Source organism: Rousettus aegyptiacus, unplaced genomic scaffold, assembly GCF_014176215.1.
Source record: "Rousettus aegyptiacus isolate mRouAeg1 unplaced genomic scaffold, mRouAeg1.p scaffold_m13_p_14, whole genome shotgun sequence".
In the NCBI taxonomy this organism is placed as follows: Eukaryota; Metazoa; Chordata; class Mammalia; order Chiroptera; family Pteropodidae; genus Rousettus; species Rousettus aegyptiacus.
This window is the reverse complement of record NW_023416289.1, coordinates 7085733-7107568: the sequence shown is the minus strand read 5'-3', so window position 1 is coordinate 7107568 and position 21836 is coordinate 7085733. Positions and strand designations below refer to the sequence as shown.

General features: G+C 42.8%; 1 protein-coding gene and 1 pseudogene across 6 annotated transcripts in view; one reads left to right on the top strand and one right to left on the bottom strand.

The window, feature by feature from the left end:
* The window catches only part of CES5A (carboxylesterase 5A), a 225524-nt gene that overhangs the window by 55170 nt on the left and 148518 nt on the right, over positions 1 to 21836 (top strand). The window lies entirely within an intron of this gene.
* On the bottom strand, positions 14036 to 15809 carry LOC118611336 (annotated as a pseudogene).

Below are 21836 nucleotides of genomic sequence, written 5' to 3'. Positions count from 1 at the left end.
TTCTAATATTTAATTCTTATTTTAATTTGTGTAAGTTTTTAAACTTGTCTTCTCGGCTAGATTGTAAGCTTCTTGAAAATAGGGGCCATATATTCAACTTTTAGAAAAAAAATCTTACATTACATCTGGTAATATACCTTGATACATTAGAAACCCAACAGATAGATACTTTTTCACTGATTTTCTTCCTGATATTTTTAATAACGTCATCTGTTTGGAATTCTTTATTTTCTTCAAATATGAGATCTTAAGAAGCGTGCTTCATGCTGAAATGCGATTTCATTACATTTAGGAACTCGATTCCCAGTTAAACGCATTCTGTTAACTGAGAGACACCTGTATAAACATGCCTCTCCCTCTACTAACACACAGAGGCAAAAGTAAATGTAATGGTGGAAGTGATGGAGAATGGGGGCAAATCTATCTATTTGCATTAATTAAAGAAGTCCATGAAGGAGATGTTGATAACTGCAAAGGCAGCTAACAACATGAGCGTGTTTCCTGTGTCAGAGCTCACAGGGAGAGAGGAGAAGGTACAGAATGAAAACTCCTTTTTATATACCTGGTTTCCTTAGGGCATCTTACTTTGAGGCTATGGAAATTTGATACTCCCCAAAACATTTCTGTCCTGAGCCCTTCAGTGCAGCACCCCCGATTTCCCCTTTGAACTCTGATTATACCGAGTGGAGAGAGCTGGCAGTTCCGCAAACAGAATTAATCTCCTAAATCCAATGTGTACCTTTTGGCCTGGGATAGGGCAGGGGAGGATAGAATTGTTGGTTTTAATATAGTAAATGGTTTCTCTAAGCTGACTTGGTTGAAAACAGGATGTTAGCCACTACTTCATCTTGACCATGAGTCTGAATTTTATTCCCCTCCATTAAAGAGCATTTTAGGACAGGGCTCTGGCACCTTGCAGCAGTTGTAGGATAAACCTGAGGGCAAAGGAGGCAGAAACAATGGCAGATCTCACTCAAAAAGCCAACTGAACTCTCTTCTACCTTCTGCCAATAGGAAATAAAAGTGCATCTTCTTAATGTCCACTATTAATGGCAGCCCCCGGAGTTCGGATCTATTCAGAAACTACCCATCTTCCTTTTGCTGCTATGACTTGATGATTAATATCGGCCACTGGATCTTGACGTTAATGAAATTGTCACTTAGTAAAATCACAATGACCATTGCTGTCCAGGTCAAGCCTTAAAATGAATGAGGGCAATAAAAATAAATCCTATACATACATGATCTATCGATGTCATAACATTCTTTACATACGCGTCGAGTGTTTCTGTAACACTTTGTCTGCTCCTCTATCGTGTTTATACTCTGTGTTAGATAGGTAATGTCCATGTCTCATTTCATCCACTAGACAGAAAGCCACCTGGGGTCAGCGTATGTTATCTCATCGTGATAGTGGCCACATTCGCTAGCGTGGCGCCTTGCATTTGGCCAGTTTGAGGGAAATACTCACTAAATGCATGAACAAAATGGTATTTGTTATTGTCATTTTAGTCTCATCGCTGTGTGCAAAATACTATATGTGATTTCATCGAGTCTGGCAGACCATCAGGAGACATGCGAACATGCCAGAAGGTTCTGTTTTCTGTTTCTTGATGCATAGCCATAAAGCCACACAGCATTTTGGGAGCAGATGTGCCTTCATTTTGGTGGAGAGGGCTGAAGAATGGTGGTTTGGTTTTTCTTTTGCTTCAGTGCTCTTTACCATGATGCCCTAACCTTCCTGGCTTCAGTAGCCTAACAGGGGCCGTATCATAGTTCCAGGTGATTGTTTTTGGTTGCCAGCTGGTAGTTCATCCTCTTGCAAGGAGGATTTGATTTGTTCCTTTCCAAATACATTTGCATCACATCTGCCGCTCTCTTGCTCACTCCCCCGACACAAGGTCCACAGTGCCTTGGCCTTGAACTCCCCAGAAGCACTTACAGTTGTCTCCGTCAGAGATTTGTTGCTTACTTTTTCTTCCAGATCCTTTATAAGTGTTGAATCATGTCAGTCCTTACATTCATCTCTATGTACTCGAATACTTACTCATCCCGAAAAGACTCATTTGTTCTTATTAAAATTCTTCTCAGAGCCCAGGTTTAAAGTGATGGGAAGTGCGGGAGAAGTGTGCATCTCGTGTCCCATATTACACAAGGCTCTGCTGCTGTGGTTTACACTTGCTTTTCCTCTCTTAGAAAAAAAGGGATCTGTGTTCTACAAAAATCCAGCCAGAGCAGGGCTAGTTGCCTGGGATTTTCTGTAATCTAATAGAGTAAGTTTAATGACTCAAGAGAAGCCTGCTGTATATTGCAGCTCATGGCTCATGAAAAGATATACTGTGTTAATTTTCTGAACTGGGTCTCTTAGGTGGAATCCCATTATTTTGGTAATGCCTCTCCTGAATCAACTGCAGTTATCTGAGCGTCCGGCATCTCCAGCTCACTAAGGGAAGGGAATCCTTGGGTGTTAGTGAGCTATTAAATTCCAACTAGACCTCATCCCCTGTAGAGGAAAACGCCTAGTGGATACAGAATTATGAATGGTTTGGGGTAAAAGAAATATTCTTTTCCTGTGGGCGGCACACCTCTCCCCCACTGATAAAGGTGCATAACGAATGTTGTGAGCCTCTCCTAGAACACTTCAGTGCTGCTCGTTCCTCCTGGGTGAATTCCAGACTCCTCTCAGCGTAAGGGCCTTTTGCCCTCTGCTGCCTGCCTTCTGCTCCAGCCTCCTCTCATCGCCTCCCTTTTCTTCTCTCCACCTGGATTGGATTACTCTCAGGACACCAAATGGCCATATTTTTTTGTCCCCACTGGGCCAGTCTCTGCATAGATGTTCTGCCTGGAATATTAGCTGTCTCTTCCCCACATCTGCCTCCCTATTAATAACAGTAGTCCTAGGAGTGAGGCTCTGGGCTAAGTAGGGCTTACATGGATTCTCTCATTTAATCCTTACAACAACCCAATAATAACAACTATTATTATTCCCATTTCTCAGGTAAGGAACCTGAGGCTTAGTGAGTGTAAGAGTCCTACCCAGGCTCACACAGCTGTAAGTGGTAGCACAGGGAACTGAAGCTAAGTGGTCTGACTCTGGAGCCTGCTCTAGGCTGTACTGCCTCCCAGCACGTGAGCTAAACATGGCTATATGGCTCCTACTCATTGTTTAGACAGCACTTGCTCCGGAAGCTCTCCCTGATATGGCCCTGCCCCAGTCCCCTTGTGGATTATGTGTCCTTCCTCTGCTTGCTCGTCTTGCACCTTCCATTTCTCCTCTTGAATCACTCATCATACATATCCCCCCGTAATTGCGTATTTGCATGTCTGTGCCCACCACAAGCTCCTGAGACCCATTGGGCAGCATCCTGTCTGCCTCTCTTGCCACTTTATCCCCAACAGCTACCCAGAAGCTGGGCGTTCAGCAGGAGCTCAATACATGTTTGTGGCCCTTTGATTAAACTTAGCTCCACTGAAATCCCTTCATAATTCTTTTGACAGGAAAAAGTTAATCTTTGTCTTACTAATTTTCAAATTTTAATGGAGGAAATATGTTAGCAGCTTCTCCTTTTTGGGAGACTACAGCATTATGTGACTAGACTGAGGCTTTCTTGTGGTTAATAGCGCCCCGTCATATGGGTCAAGGCTGTCACTCAGTCAGGCTTTTGCTCACTCCGGCCATCTCTCCCTATTAAATTCTTATGTACAGAAGAGATAAACAAGGAAGTGGCTTGTTGCTTCACAGAAAGATTCACCAAAGGATTCTCACTTCTCATTTGGCCTGTATCATATAACTCTGAAGCTGGAAGAGATACTGGACTGTAGCTCATCCAACCCTTTGTAATAGGAAGAGAAAAGTGAAGCACAGAGAGGCTCAAATTCAACCATTAGTTAGTGGCCACACCAGAGCTACAATCCACATCTTTTATTTAACTAGTGAATTTATTTGGTGCACTTAAAATGATCACGAAATAATTTTTTTTTTTACCTCTACGTTTATATGGATAAATTCATTGGCTCTAAAACAACATATAGCTACTTATATACATCAGCAGTGCAGACATAAGAAAAAGTTTTCAAAAAACTTTATTGAAGTCTAACATATTCAGAAAATTGTTGAATTTTCATAAAGGGAATACAACTGAGTAACCAACACCCAGATCAAGAAATAGGACATTAACAATGGGAGATTTTTACTATTAGTAATACGTGGTTACTTTTATATTATCACCTAAATATATTCTGTAAAAAATCACAGTCTTATAATAACAGGAGGTCCTTATGGGGGGTGTAGAGGAGAAGGAACTTTTTTTGTTTTTATCCATTTATTTTATTTTTATTTAATTAAATCTATCGAGGAAACGTTAGTTAATAACATGCTATAAGTCTCAGGTGTACGGTTCCGTGATACAGCATCCGCATAGTGAATTGCGTGCTCACCGCCCAAAGGCTAGACTCCCCGTGTTACCATATAGTCGACCCTTTACTTTTTTCATCGTCCTTGCACCCTCTTCCCCTCTGGTAAGCGCCATACTGTTGTCCGTGTCCATGAGTTCGTTTGTTTTGTTTGTTCATGTGCTGCCGTCTGTGTTATAACCCGCATATGAGTGAAATCATATGGCTCTTATCCTTTTCCATCTGACTTATTTCACTTATAATACTCTCAGGATTCATCCGTGTTGTTGCCAATGGCAATCCTTCATCATCTTTTATGGTTGAGTAGTTTTAGATAGATAGATAGACAGACAGATAGATATTTTTTAATCCAATTGTCCATCGAAGGACACTTGGGTTGTTTCCATGTCTTGGCTCTCGTGAGTAATGCTGCAATGAGCATAGGGGATACATATATTTTTATAAATAAGTGTTTTAAATTTTTTTGGGGTGGTGGTAGCTCTTTTTATATAGTAGCTCTCTTCTTAATTTTTTGAGGAACCTCCATACCGTTGAAAAGGAAGTTTTAGGATGACAGTTTATCCTCAAGTGCAACTCTCATCACTCTATAATACGGTATTTAAAGGATATATCTGTTTGCTTTTGTGTAATGATGATGTGTTTTACTTATTTGCTTGTTTGTTTGCAAAGTTAACGTGTGTTTAGGCCGATATTGTAAAGTCATAAAGAGTGATACTTGTGTGAATGTAACTCACATATGTGCTTGGAGCATCTTATGATGACTCTTCCATATGATTTGTAAGCATAAGCGTATGTGCTTCACTCTTTTTAAAACCAGGTGAAATCTTGAATCTATTATTAGCCATGTGTATACTCTGAGCCATGATACATTTGCATGGATCATTATATCTGCTCGTTATATGTTTTTGGTTATTCTTTTCAGCAAGCTCAAATGTAATTCTGAGTGGACTGACTGGCATTAGGGTGTCTGATTGTAGAGCTGACCTGACTCTTTCTTAAGCCAACTAACCCATGCCTGTGACCCAGCTCCTAAGCACCAGATTTTAAATGTCTAATTTACTGTTACTTGATACACAACTTTATTCCTGATGTAGCTATTGCCCAAACATTAGGACAAATTTTTTAACCTGAAATATTTTCTTTATTCCAACTATTAGAATAACGAATTCTGTCACATAATTATAATAAACATTTGGGGAGTGAAACTTCTGCCTAAAATTGGATCAGAATGTTTCATTTATCTGGAAGGCCATTATATTACATGAACATTATCATTGTACAGCTCAATTAATAGAACAGTGACTGGGCAATTTCTTGAAGACTCTCATGATCTAAAAGTTGCTTAGCCCAGTGAATTTCTAATAACACCTAACATCCTAAGAAAGCTTTTTTTCTCATTCCTTATCTCCACCCGAGGATAAAATTCATCCATTATTCAGAGCAATGGCTCAACTAACCTTAGTCCAGAAAAAAAGTTCTTACCTCTTTTAAACTTACTTCCTGCTGTCTAGAATAGCCCCTTCGGCAAGCAACATGTTAATCTACTTAATTAACAGGTATTGTTCCTTCCTCAGGGCCAAGCAGGGTTCAATTATTCGCTACAGCTAATTTTACCTTTTTCTTTTTGTGTGTCTCGTTCTGCTCTCCCTCAGCCTCCCCCTTAGCCTTATCTGCTTACAACAAAAGCTCAATAGGAGACTAGCAGTAGCGTGATAAAATTAAATAGAATGTCACAGAAAGGCCTGGGAGTTTGAAAGGTGCCTCTTCAGCAGGCAGGCGAAATAACACGGTCCTTGCCCTTGGCTTGCAGAGGTTTACATGACGAGTGTATGATGGTGATTCTGTTTATTTGCTATTATTGGACACTGTTTTTCTCTGCATTAAAACTATATTTAAGTAGGATCACTACTGAGTGTACACAGCCCAAGTAGGGGAAATGTTGTCATCCTGTTGACGCCATCAAAGCCTGTTAGGACTATTAATTTCGTTGTTCATTTAGGCATGTATGGTTGCCACAGCAACAACAATCTCATAGTTCCTTCAAGCCCTCTGTGCAGTGAGCATCTGTTGGGAGTCCTATGGAGGTGTCATAGTTTCTATCCTTCCTGTCACAGATTGCACCCCTCGCTTAGTCTCCTTACAAGCGACGTATTTATCAAGAGTCCCTAGAGAGAGAAGAGACTCTGCTGGAGCCAGTCACAGGAGATATCTAAGTGAAAATGAAAGCTTTTGCTTCCCAGGGTCTGCCGCAGAAGACCTCAGAATAAGTGGTTTGGAAGTCAGATGATTGTCAAAAATTTTGGTCAGCTGAAATGTGAATAAGTCCTTGGCAAAGTTCACAGCCAATCTTTTGTACAGGGACACTGAGTGTCCTGCTTAAAGCCAAAATTGTAAATTCTAGCCCAAAGTCCCAGTGGTATGCAGTAATAGGGTGCAGTCTCTTGCCAACTATGTTTCGTAGTCCAAGACCTTCTCCTTAGGAACCATGTGGTTTTCAGAAAATATATGTCATGAAGGGAGACAGTTCCTCTTTTTATTATTTTTTTTTAATTTAAATTTTCTTCTAACCATTGACTGGTAGTAGAGCTTACATGTTTTCAAAAGCTTTTGTTGGAATTGATAGACAGCCATCTTCTAAGACACTATTCAGCATGAGTCCTTATCTTTGATCCTCTAATTTATCTCATCTGCAATTTATACAGTCAGAACTGGAAGAGAGTAACAATTTACAGATAAATCATGTGCCAGCCAAGTTGAGATAGGGGCAATCTGTCTTTTATGGCTGTCAAGATGAGATAGCATAAGTTCTTACAGAATCCTTAGTTAAAACTTATATGTAAATGTTAGAGCATCTGACCGAGTAAGTTTATTAAAACATCATTATAGGTTTCCTACTCTTTCTGTCATTACCCTGATCAAGATGATCAAGAACAGATTTTTGTATTCATTTCTGCAGAGAAGCTTACTCATTTCTCTTCAAAATTCTCTTACCTAATGAGACCTATTGTTCAATCATAGATAATATTTAACAGTAAAATCTTTTACTTGGAGTAAATTATCTTTGAGAAGAATTCAACTTGGAATTCTCTATAATCAAGTAATTGCCATTTCCACCCTTCAGCTTAGAGAAGAAACTTCTAGGATGAATACTATTCTTAGGTGTGAAGGTTGAGTCTGGGTTACTTTGGCTTCCACAAGACAGTGGATATATTCTGAGGACTTCTCTTTTTGCAGTTTTTCTTGGACTCTTCCAGCACCCTTTCTGGACTTTCCCCCCGCTTTATATTCCTATTGGATCAGTAAAGAGCTCTTCTCTTCATTTTATTTTATTTTTTACTTCTCTAGGATTATAAGACCATAGTATTTTTGAGCTCCCATCCTCTCTTATATATTTCTGTCCTTAAAGCTTGCAATGCCTAACTATGCTCATGTCCACTTTTAAAACTCACATACATGAATTTGTTAACAGCTGAGCACGAACCAAACATTTTATTATGCACAATTTAATTATACCAGTATGGTTTTAAAGGAAACAGCCCTAAATTACAAGTGAGTTTTTTTTTTTTTCTAGTTCTAGTTTTGATTTTAATTCATGGAGTGGCCCTGGATAGGTTTCTTAATTTTGCAAGGTCTGTTTCTTTATCTGTAAAATAAGAATAGTATTCTTTATAACTTATTGTAAAGATAAATGAGATAATATATGGGAAGTCTCCTGGAAAAGTGTGAGGTACTGTGTATAAGTATGAAGTATGTGAATCCCTATCTACAATGCCTGTCTCCAGTGTCTACATCAGCCTAGCGGCCTTAACTGTGCCCTTAGCTAAGGTGGCAAAAATCCTATTATAAATCCGCTGAGAAAATGTGGATTTACCTTGACCAAACAATTTCACTACTAAGAATCTATACTGCAGAAATATTCATGCACATGCATACAGCCACTTAGGTTAACTGAAGCATCGTAACTGAAAACTGGGAACAACCTTAATTTTCTATGACTAGGAAGAAAGTTAAGTGAATATCCATATTGTGGACTACAATGCTACTACAAACAAATAAGGCTGATGTATTCTGCAATTGCATAGAAATATCTTCAAGACATAGGTTGTATGAAAAAGCAGTTCACAAAACAGTACGTAGTGTATGATCTCACTTATGATAACACACATACAGAGAAACGAAACAGAAGCCACACCTACATACGCAATATATTTGTGATGTCGCTCTGTCCTCTCATATCCTTATGTCACCATTATTATACCAAGTAGTATGGAGAATAGAGGTTAAGAAACGGGTTCTAGGATCACACCGCCATCAAATCCTGGCATGACATTTTCTACATGTGTCATTATGGGCAAATGACTTAACTTTTCTGTGCTTCATATTCCCATCTCTAAAAAAAATGGATTTGACAATTTTACCTAACTTGGATTATTTTACATGGATAGAAAAAATCTAGAAGAACACATCTGATTATCTTGAGACACAGGATAGGGTCAGATGCTTTTATGAAGTTAGAATATGTTGCAGTCTAGTTGTTTCCAGCTTTTTAATCTTGTTTTCCACTTCAACCGTAATTCCAGACTGTAGGGTCTCTATTAATAGTTTCCCTTTGTCTCCTACAGTGGTCAGTATAGTGCTAGGAACATGGCAGACACTGAAGATACATATTTCAAAAGAATAATGATGTCCTGTTGTCTAATACAAATAGGGTTTTAGCTTGAATTTTCTATTAAGTTACTTATTAGTTTATTAACAAATTATTTATTAATTCAACAAACAATTTTTGGATAATCATTACAGGCCAAGCATAATAAGTGTTGGTATACAGTGATGATGAAAATGTACATATATATCTAACTCTACTGAATTCCCTTTATCTGGGAGACCGCTGTGTCGTCTGGACCGGTACAAATTTTAGTACCTGGTCTTGAATAGACTTTATGCTGTCACTTACAGTTCTTCCGTTTGAAGACTGCTCTGCAGTGACTCAGATTAAACGAACAGAGGAAGCCAGTAGGGCCTTGGAGAACCTGAGGGAGCATGAAGTGCACCCGATGTTTCTGGTGGTCTGCAGACCTGGGTTTCCTTTCCTGGTCGAGGGATCTGTAGCGAATGTGCCAGTTACAAACAGGGCTGAAGCTCACACAGCAGTCTGGGTTTAGGCCATTACCTCTGGAGCCACGCCGCCTGAGTTCGAAGCTAAGCCCATCACCTGCCTGGTGAGTAGCATAGTCTTGGGCAAGACATGTACTCTCTCTGCCTCAGTTTTCTCACCTGTTGGGAAGCAATAATATGACCTCCTTGCGTTGTTTTGTGGATGAAAAAAGATGATACATTTAAAGTACCTGGCATAGTGATTAATATATTTAAACGTTCAACAAGTGATAGCTCTTATTATTTTAAAATTAATCTTATCAAGAACTAAAGCAGCCCACTCACCAGTGTGGGAGCCCCCGAGACCAGATAAATGTGGAGATGGGATGAGAGCAAGAGACTTTAGGAGAGAGTACGATGGACAGAGGCCAAAGAATCAGAGGATCCTAGAATTTTTGAGTCATAGTCTATCCATTCTTTCCGTATACTGAGCACCTGCTATGTGCCAGGAGCTGTTCTAGTTGCTGGGTCTGTGCAGCAGCTATAAAACTGCTGCCCTCATGAGCTTTACATTTTAGTGGGAGAAACCAGGCCATCCATTACCCATCTTATCACCTGCAGGAACCTTGCCACGATGCACTAAATGCTGACCCTCTCTCTTCTCTCTCTTCTTTTTTTATGTCTAGGAAAAGTACATTAATGAACAGGGGTAACACCTTTTACTCTTGGACAGTTGGAAATGTGAAGTTTTTTTTTGTTTTTTGTTTTTTTTAGGAATTAAGTATAACTCCATGCGTTGAATATAATACTGAACTCTGAATAAAGCTAATCTGCTACCATAGGCTCAGAGGAATACAAATTTTGGTAAATATAATCTAGGATGGGAAGGATAGGAAGAAACAGCCAGAGATCATCCAGGTGTGTTGCCAGTAAGAATGCAGCAGAGGGTTTTTCTGGCAGAACTATGGGCAGACCCCCTTAGTCTGATGAGGCAGAATCATGAAGCGTGATGAGAGGGATCCTGTCCCCACCCTACAAAGGTTCAGTGGTCTCATATCTGACTTTCCTCTCGGCCATGTCTACCCAGCTCATTACCTCATTTACTCTACTATCTGTGCTGCTGAAGCTCTCCCTGAGAAGGAGGCAAACCTTCCCTCCAGGGAGGTCACTGAGGATTGCAGCGCCTTTACTTCATGCAAATGTCCCCCCAGGGAAGGAGCCTTCACTCTCCCTGCTGTGTAGACAGATTGAGGAGCCCCCGAGACTTGGCAGCCGGTCAGTGCCAAGTCCAGCTTCCAGACTCAGATAGAAGCGCAGAGTTTTATCTGAACTTAATTCCTCTTTCAAAGAGCATTCATTGCCTCTTGTTTCTTATTTGAATTTAATCCCCATGGATAACAATTTTGTTCTGTGAATCTGTCTAGCAAAACACACGATTCAAGGGCTCTTGGTCCTTGGCTGGCTCACAGAACTATGGAACTCTGAGAAGATCAGCCCTCTCATTACGGATGAGGAACCAGGCTTGGGAAAGTCAAATGACCAGCCAAGGTCAAGTGGCTAGTTGGTGAAAAGTGCTGGACTAGAAGTAAGATTACCAGCCTTCTTCTAAGGTTCTAGCAACGATACTAACACATCTCTTATTAGCAATAGGAAAATCTGCTAAAAAATAACTCATAAATATCCTGGAATAGAGACCTTAGATGTCATAAGTAAAAGAGTATAGAATTAGAGTTTGTAAATGCTCTCTCCTTTGTTTTATTTACAATAATGTTTGGCTTGACACAGCCATGAATCTGAGATGTGTTCCACTGGATAAGCCCGAGTGTGTGCCTGTCTGCCTAGTGCTGACGTCAGCATGGCTCCCTGAAGATTTCGAGAGGACGCTCTCCTTGGGTTTATTTTGTAGTAAAAATAATCTGTGGTGGTTTTGGTTTTCCTTGTCTTATGAGCTGGGGGAGTCAGCCAGGAGGCCACTGTCTCCTGATTTTCTGTGCGATCATTTTCCATATCCCATTCAGACCACAGTTTAAGCCACTGGATCATAGATGAGCCCCGGGGACTATTTACATGCTCATTCGTGAGGACAGAAAGGGGAGGTATGCAGGCAAGCGGCACTGACCAAGAATTTCTTCTGAACGCTCTCATACTTGCACCGTGAATTCACCACTGGAAGACTGCCATGTTTTCTATTTTAGGATCCCATGTCCCTTATGTCACTCTGCTGCTGCTTCTTATTTTGCTGTATAGTGTAGAGAGTAGAAGACAATGGGTCCTGGAACTGGACTGTCTGACTTTAAATCCTGGCTTTGCATTTACTAATTTTGCGATCATGGGTAAATGACTTCATCTTTCTGTGTTTGATTCCTGTCTGCGAAGGGGTTTGAAATTTCTGTAACTCAAGTGATTGGTATGAGGACTAACTAGATATAGGATAGACACAGTGGCACGCAGTAGCCACTCAATGAATGTTAGTTTTTGCAGTTAACACCTCTCGCTCATGTAGCCCAGCAGTGTAGAAAGAACACTGGCTTACTGGGTCAGGAGACAGTCTCTGGTCCAGGCTCTCACCTTTATGTAGCTTCATGAACTTAGGATAGCCTCTTGATCCCGACTCACAGAATGCAAAACATAGAAGTAAGTATTTTGTCCAGTCTCTTAATTTTACAAATGAAATTGGGCCCTGAGAGAAGAAGAGGCTTATCCAAAGTCCACAGGGAGTTCATGTCCAGGCCAAGATCGGCCAGCACCCACTCCCTTGAATTGTAGCCCAGAGTTCTTCTCATCATTACTTTGGAGACAGAAGACCTTGCCAGGTGTCCCCAAATTTTCTGAAGACCTGAAGATTTGAGGTTGGCAATAAAATGGTTCCTAACAATCTGTCTTTGGGTTGGGGCCATTCCAGAAGCAGCAGCCAGTGTATTCTAAAATGTCATGATTGGTATAGTGTCAGAAGCAGAGCGATGCCTTTGAAACACTACCGGGTGAAAGCCGCTGCACCTGTGGAGGTCCCGCAACACTCTCTCTGGGTCGACAGGACAAAGTTGAACAGTGACTATGTCTCTCTTTTAAACTGTGGATGTCTCCTTTCGAACAGCCGCTGTTAGCGCTGGACACCCCTTTCCTTCTCTCTGACTCCTACGCAGATCCTGGAATTGTAGGTTGACCAGATTATCCACTCTAGGTACATGACTGTGACCTGCAAGGCCCTTTTTCTGCTCTGTGCCCTGGCCACAACAGACCAGCAGCAAGGCTAGTTCTCTGCTCATTATTCTAACTACATTTCTTGCTCTGGATCATTGCACATGTTATGTCTCTTCACTGATTCTTGCTGAATCCTCTCAGTTTAACTGTTATATGTTTATGAGGCAGCGATGGTTTCCCTACTCAGAAGTGGTCTCCTGCTCCTTAGAACTTTCGAAGCATGTACAGATGGTAACCGATGGACGCCACATGTCTGAGGGGTTCTATCTCCCTTAACAAGCCCCTTAAGAACCATGGACTCACATTTTTTTATCCCCAAAATATTTAGCTGCGTTTCTTGCCCATTGTGGGAACTCAGACCCATTTGACCACTTGTTGACTTGTCAGTGGAGTTGAGTAAGGGGCTCCGGTCTTAATGAAAAGGTTATCCCTTCGTGAGCAAAAGCGCTTTCTCCCTAGGTGTCATGGTGAGCCCATGATAAATCAGGAACAGCCATTTGAAGACTCCCTGAAGTTTTAACAGTCATTTTTAGAATTCTACTTTTTAGAAATTTGGAGTGGCACATTTTTGAAATTAAAGTTGATTAAATTAATTTTGCCCGTTTTTTTTTTTTGGCCAAAACTGACAACCCAAGATAGACAAACAAAACGAATTAACATAGTTTAAAAATTCAAGTAAAAGTTTAAGGACATCAAAGAGTGTGGTAAGTGAAGGAGCCCTGAAATGTTCACTCACTCATCCGCTTACTTGGTCAGCAAACACATTGGTGAAGTTTAATTTCCTGTGTTTCAAGAGGAAACCATAGTTCTGTTATTTTGTTTATGCAAAATTCTGTATAGCCCTCTACTAGAGCCCTATGCTTCTAACATTCTGCTTGCTAGAATAATGGTCAGAATTAGTTTTTGCGACAAATTTTATCTCCAAATTTGGGGGAAAAAATGAGAATACAAAGATTAATCCTGGGAAGCCAGCCAGCCTTCCTTCCTTCCTTCCTTCCTTCCTTCCTTCCTTCCTTCCTTCCTTCCTTCCTTCCTTCCTTCTCTCTCTCTCTCTCTCTCTCTCTCTCCCTTCCTTTTTTTAGATCACAGAGATTAAGGCAGCCTGAATTTTACAACAGCATCTTGTGAGAGGAGATGTAGGGGAGAAGCTGCGGTGGTTTTCGTGAAGAGAGGTGGACCTCAGCAATACTGCAGGTTCAGTTCCAGATCACCACAGTAAAGTGACAATTGCAAGAAAGCGAATAACATGAGTTTTTTGGTTTTCTGGTGCATTGAAAAGATGCATACACTATACTATAGTCCATTAAACATGCAATAGTGTTATGTCTAAAAAAATGTACATACATACTTTAAAAAGAATATATTGCTGAAAAATGCTAACCATCATCTGAACTTTCGGCAGGTTGTAATCTTTTTGCTGGCGGAGGGCCTTCCCTCCGCGTTGAGCAGTGTGGTGGTTCCTCGCTGTGGCAGTATCTTAAAATAAGACCACAGTGAAGTTTGCCACATTGACCAACTCTTCCTCTGACAAAGATTTTTTTTGTAGCGTGCGATACCGTTTGCTAGCATTTTAACCCACAGTAAGACTGCTTTCAAAATTGGTGTCGGTCCTCTCCAACTCTGTGCCTGCTTTATCAACTAGGTTTATGGAATATTCTAAATCCTTTATTGTCATTTCAACAATCTTCATAGCATCTTTACCAGGGGTAGTTTCCATCTCAAGAAATCACTTTCTTTTCTCACCCCTAAGGAGTGATTCTTTACCCATTAAAGTCTTATCATGAGGTTGCAGAAATTCATCACATCTTCAGGCTGTATTTGTAATTCTAGTTCTCTTGCTATTCCCACATCTGCAGTCAGTCCCTCCACTGAAGTCTTGAAATCATCAACGTCATCCATGAGGGTTGGCATCAACTTTTTCCATACTCCTTGTTAATGTTGATATTTTGGCTTCTTCCCATGAATCATGAATGTCCTTAATGGCATCTAGGATGGTGAATCCTTTCCAGAAGGTTTTCACTCACTTTGCCCAGATGCATCAGAGGAATCACTATCTATGACAGCTATAGCCTTACAATATGTATTTCTTAAATAATAAGACTTGAAAGTTGAAATTATTCCTTGGCCCATGGGCTGTGAATGGATGTGTTAGTAGGCATGAAAACCACATAAATCTCATTGTCCATCTCCATCAGGGCTCTTGGGTGACCAGGTGCATTGCCAATGTGCAGTAACATTTTGAAAGGAGTTTTTTTTTTTCTGAGGAGTAGGTCTCAACGGTAGACTTAAAATATTCAGTAAACTGTGTCGTAAACATATGTGCTGTCATCCAAGCTTTGTTGTTTCATTTATAGAGCACAGACAGCATAGATTTAATGTAATTCTTAAGGGCCCTGGGATTTTTGGAATGGTAAATGAGCTTTGGCTTCAATTTAAAGTAACCAGCTGCATAAGCCCCTAGCAAGAGAGTTAGCCTGTCCTTTGACGCTTTGAAGCCAGCCACTGGCTTCTCCTCTCTAGCTGTGAAAGCCCTAGATGGCATCTTCTGATATAAAGCTGTTTCGTCTATGCTGAAAACTGTCATTTGGTGCAGCCGCCTGCGTTCATTATCTTAGCTACGTCTTCTGGTTAACGTGCTGTAGCCTCTCCTCAGCGCTCGCTGCTTCACCGTGCACTTTTGTGTTGTGGAGATAGCGTCTTTCCTTAAACCTCACGGACCAGCTTCCGTGGCTTCCAGCTTTTCTTCTGCAGCCCCTTCACCTCTCTTGGCCTTCATAGAATCGAAGAGATGTAAGGTCTTGTTCTAGATTAGGCTTTGGTTTAAGGGAACGTTGTGGCTGGTTTAATCTTCTATCCAGACCACTAGAACTTTCTCCATATCGCTTTCTTCTCATTTGTGGGTTTCACTGGAGTAGCACTTTTAATTTTCTTCAAGAACTTTTCTTTTGCATTCACAAAAGGGCTATTTGGTGCAGGAGGCCTAGCTTTTGTCTTATCTTGGGTTTCGATATGCCTTCCTCACTAAGCCTAATCATTTCTAGCTTTTGAATTAAAGGGAGAGACGTGCAACTCTTCCTTTCACTTGAGCACTCGGAGGCCATTGTAAAGTGATTCACTGGCCTAATTTCAATACTGTCATGTCTCAGGGAATAGGGAGGCCCAAGGTAGGGGAGAGAAATGGGAGAAAATCTTCTCAGTAGAGCAGTCAGAACACACGCAACATTGATTGATTAAGTTTGCTCTCTTATCTGGGTGCGTTTGTGGGGCCCCAAAACCAATACAACAGTATCATCAAAGACTATTGACCACAAATCACCATAACAAACATAATAATAATGGAAAAGTTTGAAATAATGCAAGAGTTACCAAAATGTGACACAGAGACATGAAATGATAAATGCTATTGGAAAAATGATGCCAACAGACCTGCTCGATGCAGGATTGCCACAAACCTTCAATTTGTATAAAATGTAATTTCTGAGACGTGTGATAAAGCAAAGCCTGATAAAACAAGGTATCCCTGTAATGCACTTTGATGTCTCCAACTTTAAATTGATGTTTTGAGAGCCCGGATTTGCCTAATAGAATTTGGAATAAAATTTTAAGTCCCAAAGCTAGGGCCGTTTGCAGAGAAAAACGCCCGTGAGGAGTGGATATTAACATTCATCTCACATCTCACCACTGTCTTACCGCAAAGCACTCCCCCTCTCTGAAATGCACGCGGCGTGCATGTCTCATACTCCTGGTGTGTCCACTGTTCTATTGGCTGCTGTCCACAGAGTTATTAATAGCTATTAACCTTGGCTTGCAGCTTTGGGCATTTATTTTGGGCCAGAAAAGGTAGAAAGAGAAAAAGACTTGCCAGGAACACATTGTTTTCTGTAAAACCATGGAGCCATTCCAAGACCCCTCTTCCGACCATCTGAAATACCTGTGAGATCTGACTGTTGTTAAGAGTTTATGTCTTTGGAACTGAAATCCACTGGTCCCACTAGTTTGCTTTCAGATACAGGTCCTGTGGTGCCATTTTAGCAATGTCACAGCCCTTCGACCATGTTCACAGGCTCCTGGGTGCAAGAAGCTTCAAAATCCAATAAATACTGAAATACATGAATAGATTTCAAGAATCACTTTTCTGCTAAAATCTCAGGACAGAATTCCCTTTGTTTCTCTGGGTCCCTAACATCATACAGGGCATTCACATCCAACAGGGTCTCGAGGAGCTCTCGTTTCTTCTGCTCTCACATTGTGTTTATGATGTCATCAGTGGTTACCATGGCGGTAACCGTCATGGTGTGGGAGATGTGTGAATTCAGGTGTGGAGAAACTCAGCGGCAAGAGATGGGTCTTTGAGAAAAAGAGACACATCTCCTTTCATTCCAATTTCCTTAGTAACAAAAGGGCGAAGCAGAAAAAAAGGAGGGGGGAGGAATGTACATATGATAGCTGAAAATCAGCTTTTGAGCAGCGTGTTTTTTATGCCTTGCACGACGTGTTGGAAGGTCTTACATTTAGTTGTTTTTTTTTTTTTAATTGTATTTTGGTCACATAACTTCTAGTATGGTGCTAAAAATAATTTTTTATGTGCTTTCTTGGAGGAAAAAAAAATATGGCTTGTGATAGGAAGAGAATACTATATTATGAAGTCCAAGTCGAAAAAAATCCTTTGAATGATACACCAGGAAGCTCAAAGGTGATATGTTTTTGTCCAGTCGGGGCCGGGGTTGGGGGGTAGGGAACAAAGACTGTGGCAATCTGCACAACACGACAAAGACGGAGCCCGGCTAACCATGCAGCCAGACGGGCTTGCTGCTGGCATTTGACAACCTGGGAAAACGCGACTGAAGAATCCCCAGGGAATTATTTCCCCTTTCATGTCGATGAAGTGCCTACCATGTCTTTCCTTTCCTGGGTCGAAAGGTGGCAGGGGCGATAGCACGGTGCTGGCTGAGCAAGCGCTTTAAGGAGACGATCCCGAATCCCCTGCCTCCGGCTTCGCGTAATCAATGTCATTAGTGCCTGTTTAGAAGCTGTGTCTTTTCTTGGAAAGGACCCAGGGCTGGCAGACTCAAGTAGGCAGTATGGTGGCTGGTGGAAGACAGACCCTGCTGAGGCAAGCGCAGGAAGGCCACGTGCCCTGAGCCCTGGATTCAGAGAGACCCAGGTCCTGGTCTCGGCTTTGCCGTTGTGGATTTTCTTTTTGATATTTGCCAAGACCCTTTACTGTTTTGTTTTTTCATCCTATTAATCAAATGAGACTATTATACAAATATATTGGGTATAAAATATATTTTTTTTGGCAAGCTCAAATGCAAGAGATTAGATGTTATTATTTGGGGTTTCATGTCAGTACAAAGATACTCATTTTCTTGCCCAACGATGTCCTTTACGGACCTTCAAGGGGCTCTTCGGTGAGCACTACGGCGGGGAGCCAGCTCTCTGTGGCAGCGCTTTGGGAAGAAAGTGTAATCGTTGGGATTCTCCAGAGAAACAGAATCAATATGATACCTGTCTATCTGTCTACCTACCTACCTACCTCCTTATCTTTCTCTTCTCTTCTCTTCTCTTCTCTTCTCTTCTCTTCTCTTCTCTTCTCTTCTCTTCTCTTCTCTTCTCTTCTCTTCTCTTCTCTTCTCTTCTCTTCTCTTCTCTTCTCTTCTCTTCTCTTCTCTCTCTAATATTTCCCCCACAATTTGTGCCTGCTGGAGGCCCAGGAAAACCAGGGGTGTAATTTAGTCTGCAGCTGAAGGCCTGAGCGTCAGGGAAGCTGATGATGTCAACCCCAGTCCAAGGGCAGGAGAGGATGAGATCAGGTGTACTAGTTTAGGTAATGAGGCAGGAAAAAGGGGACAAATTCTTTCTTCCTTCACCTTTTGCTCTGTTCAGGTGCTCAATGGATTGAATGATGCCTACCTGCACAGGGAGGGCAGCCTACTTAACTGAGTTCAATGATTCAAATGCTAATCTCATCTGGAAACACCCTCACAAACATATCTGGAAACCATGTTTAATCTGGGCGCCTCGAGGCCCGTTCAAGTTGACACATAAAATTAACCACCACAGAGGGTATGTCTCTAGGCAATGCTTAGCTTTTACAGGGTCCAGTGTAAATTCCTTAGCCTGGTGTTTGGGGTCTTCCCTAATCACTCTCCAACCAAACCTCCCAATCTCATTTCCTCAGGTGTGCCTTTCACCTTGGTCAGACATGATTTGTTGCTGGGCTTGCCTCTGGCCTTCTTGGCAGGTGTTTCTTCATTCCATACCCAGTCCATCCCACCTGTTCCCTGGCTCACCCATCCTAGATTGGTCCCTCCCCGTGAACAAGGCCTGTTCATGGTGTCATGTATATGCGTGCAGGGTGTGTCTCATACAAGGACATCTGGCCAGGGCAGGGGACATGGATGGGTTTAAATCCAGCCAAGTCATATGACCCACTGAGGGGCTGTGTATCCTTGGAGAAAGGGTACATTTTCCTAGGTGAAAAAAGGCAGTGGACAGGATAGGGTGGCTCTGAATAATGATAGTTAACTTTTCATCTATGTTCGTCCTGCGTTTTCTTGAGATTATAACCTCCTTGAGGGCTCAGGCTTTGATTCTCTTTCCGATATCGCATGTGAAAAAATGCTAGAAACTCTTCGAGGACAGAGCTTACTCATTTCTTTACCTGTCAAGCACCTTACACATACATTTTTTAAAAAAGAGAAATACATTCCCCAAAATATCTTAAAGTGTATGTCTTCATCCAAGACCCATTTATCACTCTCGGAGGCCTTGGAGGCTCCCTAAACCCATTATGGCCCAAACTCATCTCCGGAGCTTTTCACCCAAAGCTGGTCGTCTTCCAGTGTTCTATCTCTTCAGAGGGCCCCGCCCCTCCATCTGGTTTGGTAAACTCTGGTTTGGAAAATTGATTTGCTTGACTCACTCTCCACTCCCAGCTCCCCAGTCCAAGTTTATACTTACATCTCTTGCTTGAGACGGATACGATTTCCTCTTCGCTGGGCCCCCACATCCACTCTGGGCCCCCCAGTCCCTTCCCCTCATAGCAGCTGGAGTGAGCACTTCAAAAAGCTAATCTGATGGTGTCCCAAGTTCCCCAAACTACCCTCGTCCCCTGCTGAAAATCTCTTCATGCTTACTCATTTCTCTTTGGATCAAGAGCCGTATCCACAGCAGAGCCTGCAAGACCCCTCGTAATCTGACCCCTGGCGACTTCCCCAGCACTCCCCACTCTGTCCGCAGTGGCAGCCACCTCCTTTCTGCTTCTCAGGGGCCCCAGGCCCAGGCAGCTCCCTCTGCCTGAATCCTCTTCTGTTGCTGCTGCCATTCCCATTGCCTTGGCCCAGCCACTGCCTGGCACACCTTACACTCTCGTTTAATTGTGCGTCGGATGAATGAAGGCACCACAGTCATTCAGGAATGCATAGGGCCACCCCACGAGACTGCAACATGAGCTACGTGGGAGGAGGTCGCCAGAGTGAGGCTGGGAACTAGCTTATGGCTGAGATATCGTCCGGGCACGAGGGCGCTGCGCAGCCTGTGACACAAGTCTGTGACAGTCCAAGGGCATTTTAAAGCAGTGGCTCTGATAGGGGTACAACATGGAGGGCAAAGGGTCTCGGAACCAGGGAGTCGCATTAGGAGGCATCTGACGAAATGACCAGAAGAGCGGCAGTGCAAGGAGAGACAGAGAGATGGGGCGAGTGCTTTCGGTATCTCCCCTTTCCTCTCCCTCCGCCCCCGCCCTTCCAGAGGAGGGCAGTAGTGGATCGAGGGGCTTCACACAATTTTAGCATTTCTAACCTGCCTGACCTCAACGTGGCTGATACACAGAAAGAGTGAGAAGGGTTCGGAATCGGTGGGGTAGTGGGCAGTGTGGCACAGTCGCGAATCTGGGGGTCCTTCTCTTCTCCCAGGCGAAAGTGGCCCATGGAAGTTTGAGAAGAAAAGGCGCTCTTAGGGAGCTGCTGTCCTGAGTTGATGGTGAGTTTGTGGGTGAGGGGTGTGAAATCCAGGGGACCCCCTTTTGGGCTAAACATGTCTGACTCCCGTCTTACTGTTCTGATTTGAGGAGCCTGTCGTGGTGGCCTGTCTTAACTGAGACCCTGTGAGTGTCTTCTAACGAGGGGCATTGTGAGAGGGGCCAAGCGTGGAGGGCAGAGTGGTCTCGGGACCAGGGCGACTCGCCATGAAGGGTATTTGCCTCACCCTGGGCTTGGGGCCACACCTCCTGCTGTGCTTACCTTTTCCTCTGGTTCTCGCAGTCTGAACCACAATGACAGCGCTAGGGTGATACGATGAGCTGCTCCCCCGTCCCACCGTGGTCAAGTTGGATAGAATGCAAAGCTCCACGCCACTGGATTTTAGCTTTTTGTAAGTGCATATTGTGGATGTAGCATCCCTTTCTAGGACGTGACCAATATAGTAATACTCTCGTGTTAGTGGTGTTCACAGCTAACGTATCTTATGTCATTCGACGTTTGTAACCACGACAGGGCTGGATCTGGCTGTGCCAGATGCGCATTGCCCAGCTCTGGCTAGCACCGCTCATGTGGATTCCCACAGGAATGGCACCCCCTGGAGGCGTGCAAGGCAGCAAGCCCGCCCATGCAGTGCACAAGGCAGGCACTCGCCTTATTTTGCTGGCTTGGGCTGGTGACATGCCTTATTCAGTTTCATGTGACAAGTAAATGTTGACACTGCAGCTAGGGCCCAGCTTCTGAATCTACATCAGCTCTTAATTTTGCTGTACCTCCTGGCTAACCAGTGCTTGAGTAAATAAACGAGTGATGGGAAAGGTGGAGCCTCCACGCAGGAGCCGAAAGGGCACACAGGGCCGCGAACCGTTCTGAACCAGCTGCCCCAATCTGCGGTCCACCCGTCTGGGCCTCATCCGCTCTCAGTGTGGACTTTGCCCACACGGCGGGCCCCAGACGATGGGCTGCCGGTGTTTTTCTCCCTTCCTTCCGGAACCCTTTGCATCTTTCTGGTACACAAGGCCACCCCTCCCCTGCCTGTCCTGTTCCCTCAGGGCCTCGCTTCCAGCTACTCTAGGTCATCCTCTCCCATAACATGTTCATTAATAAAATGAAGATTGCAATTCGGTAGGGAGGTGTAGCTGATAAAGT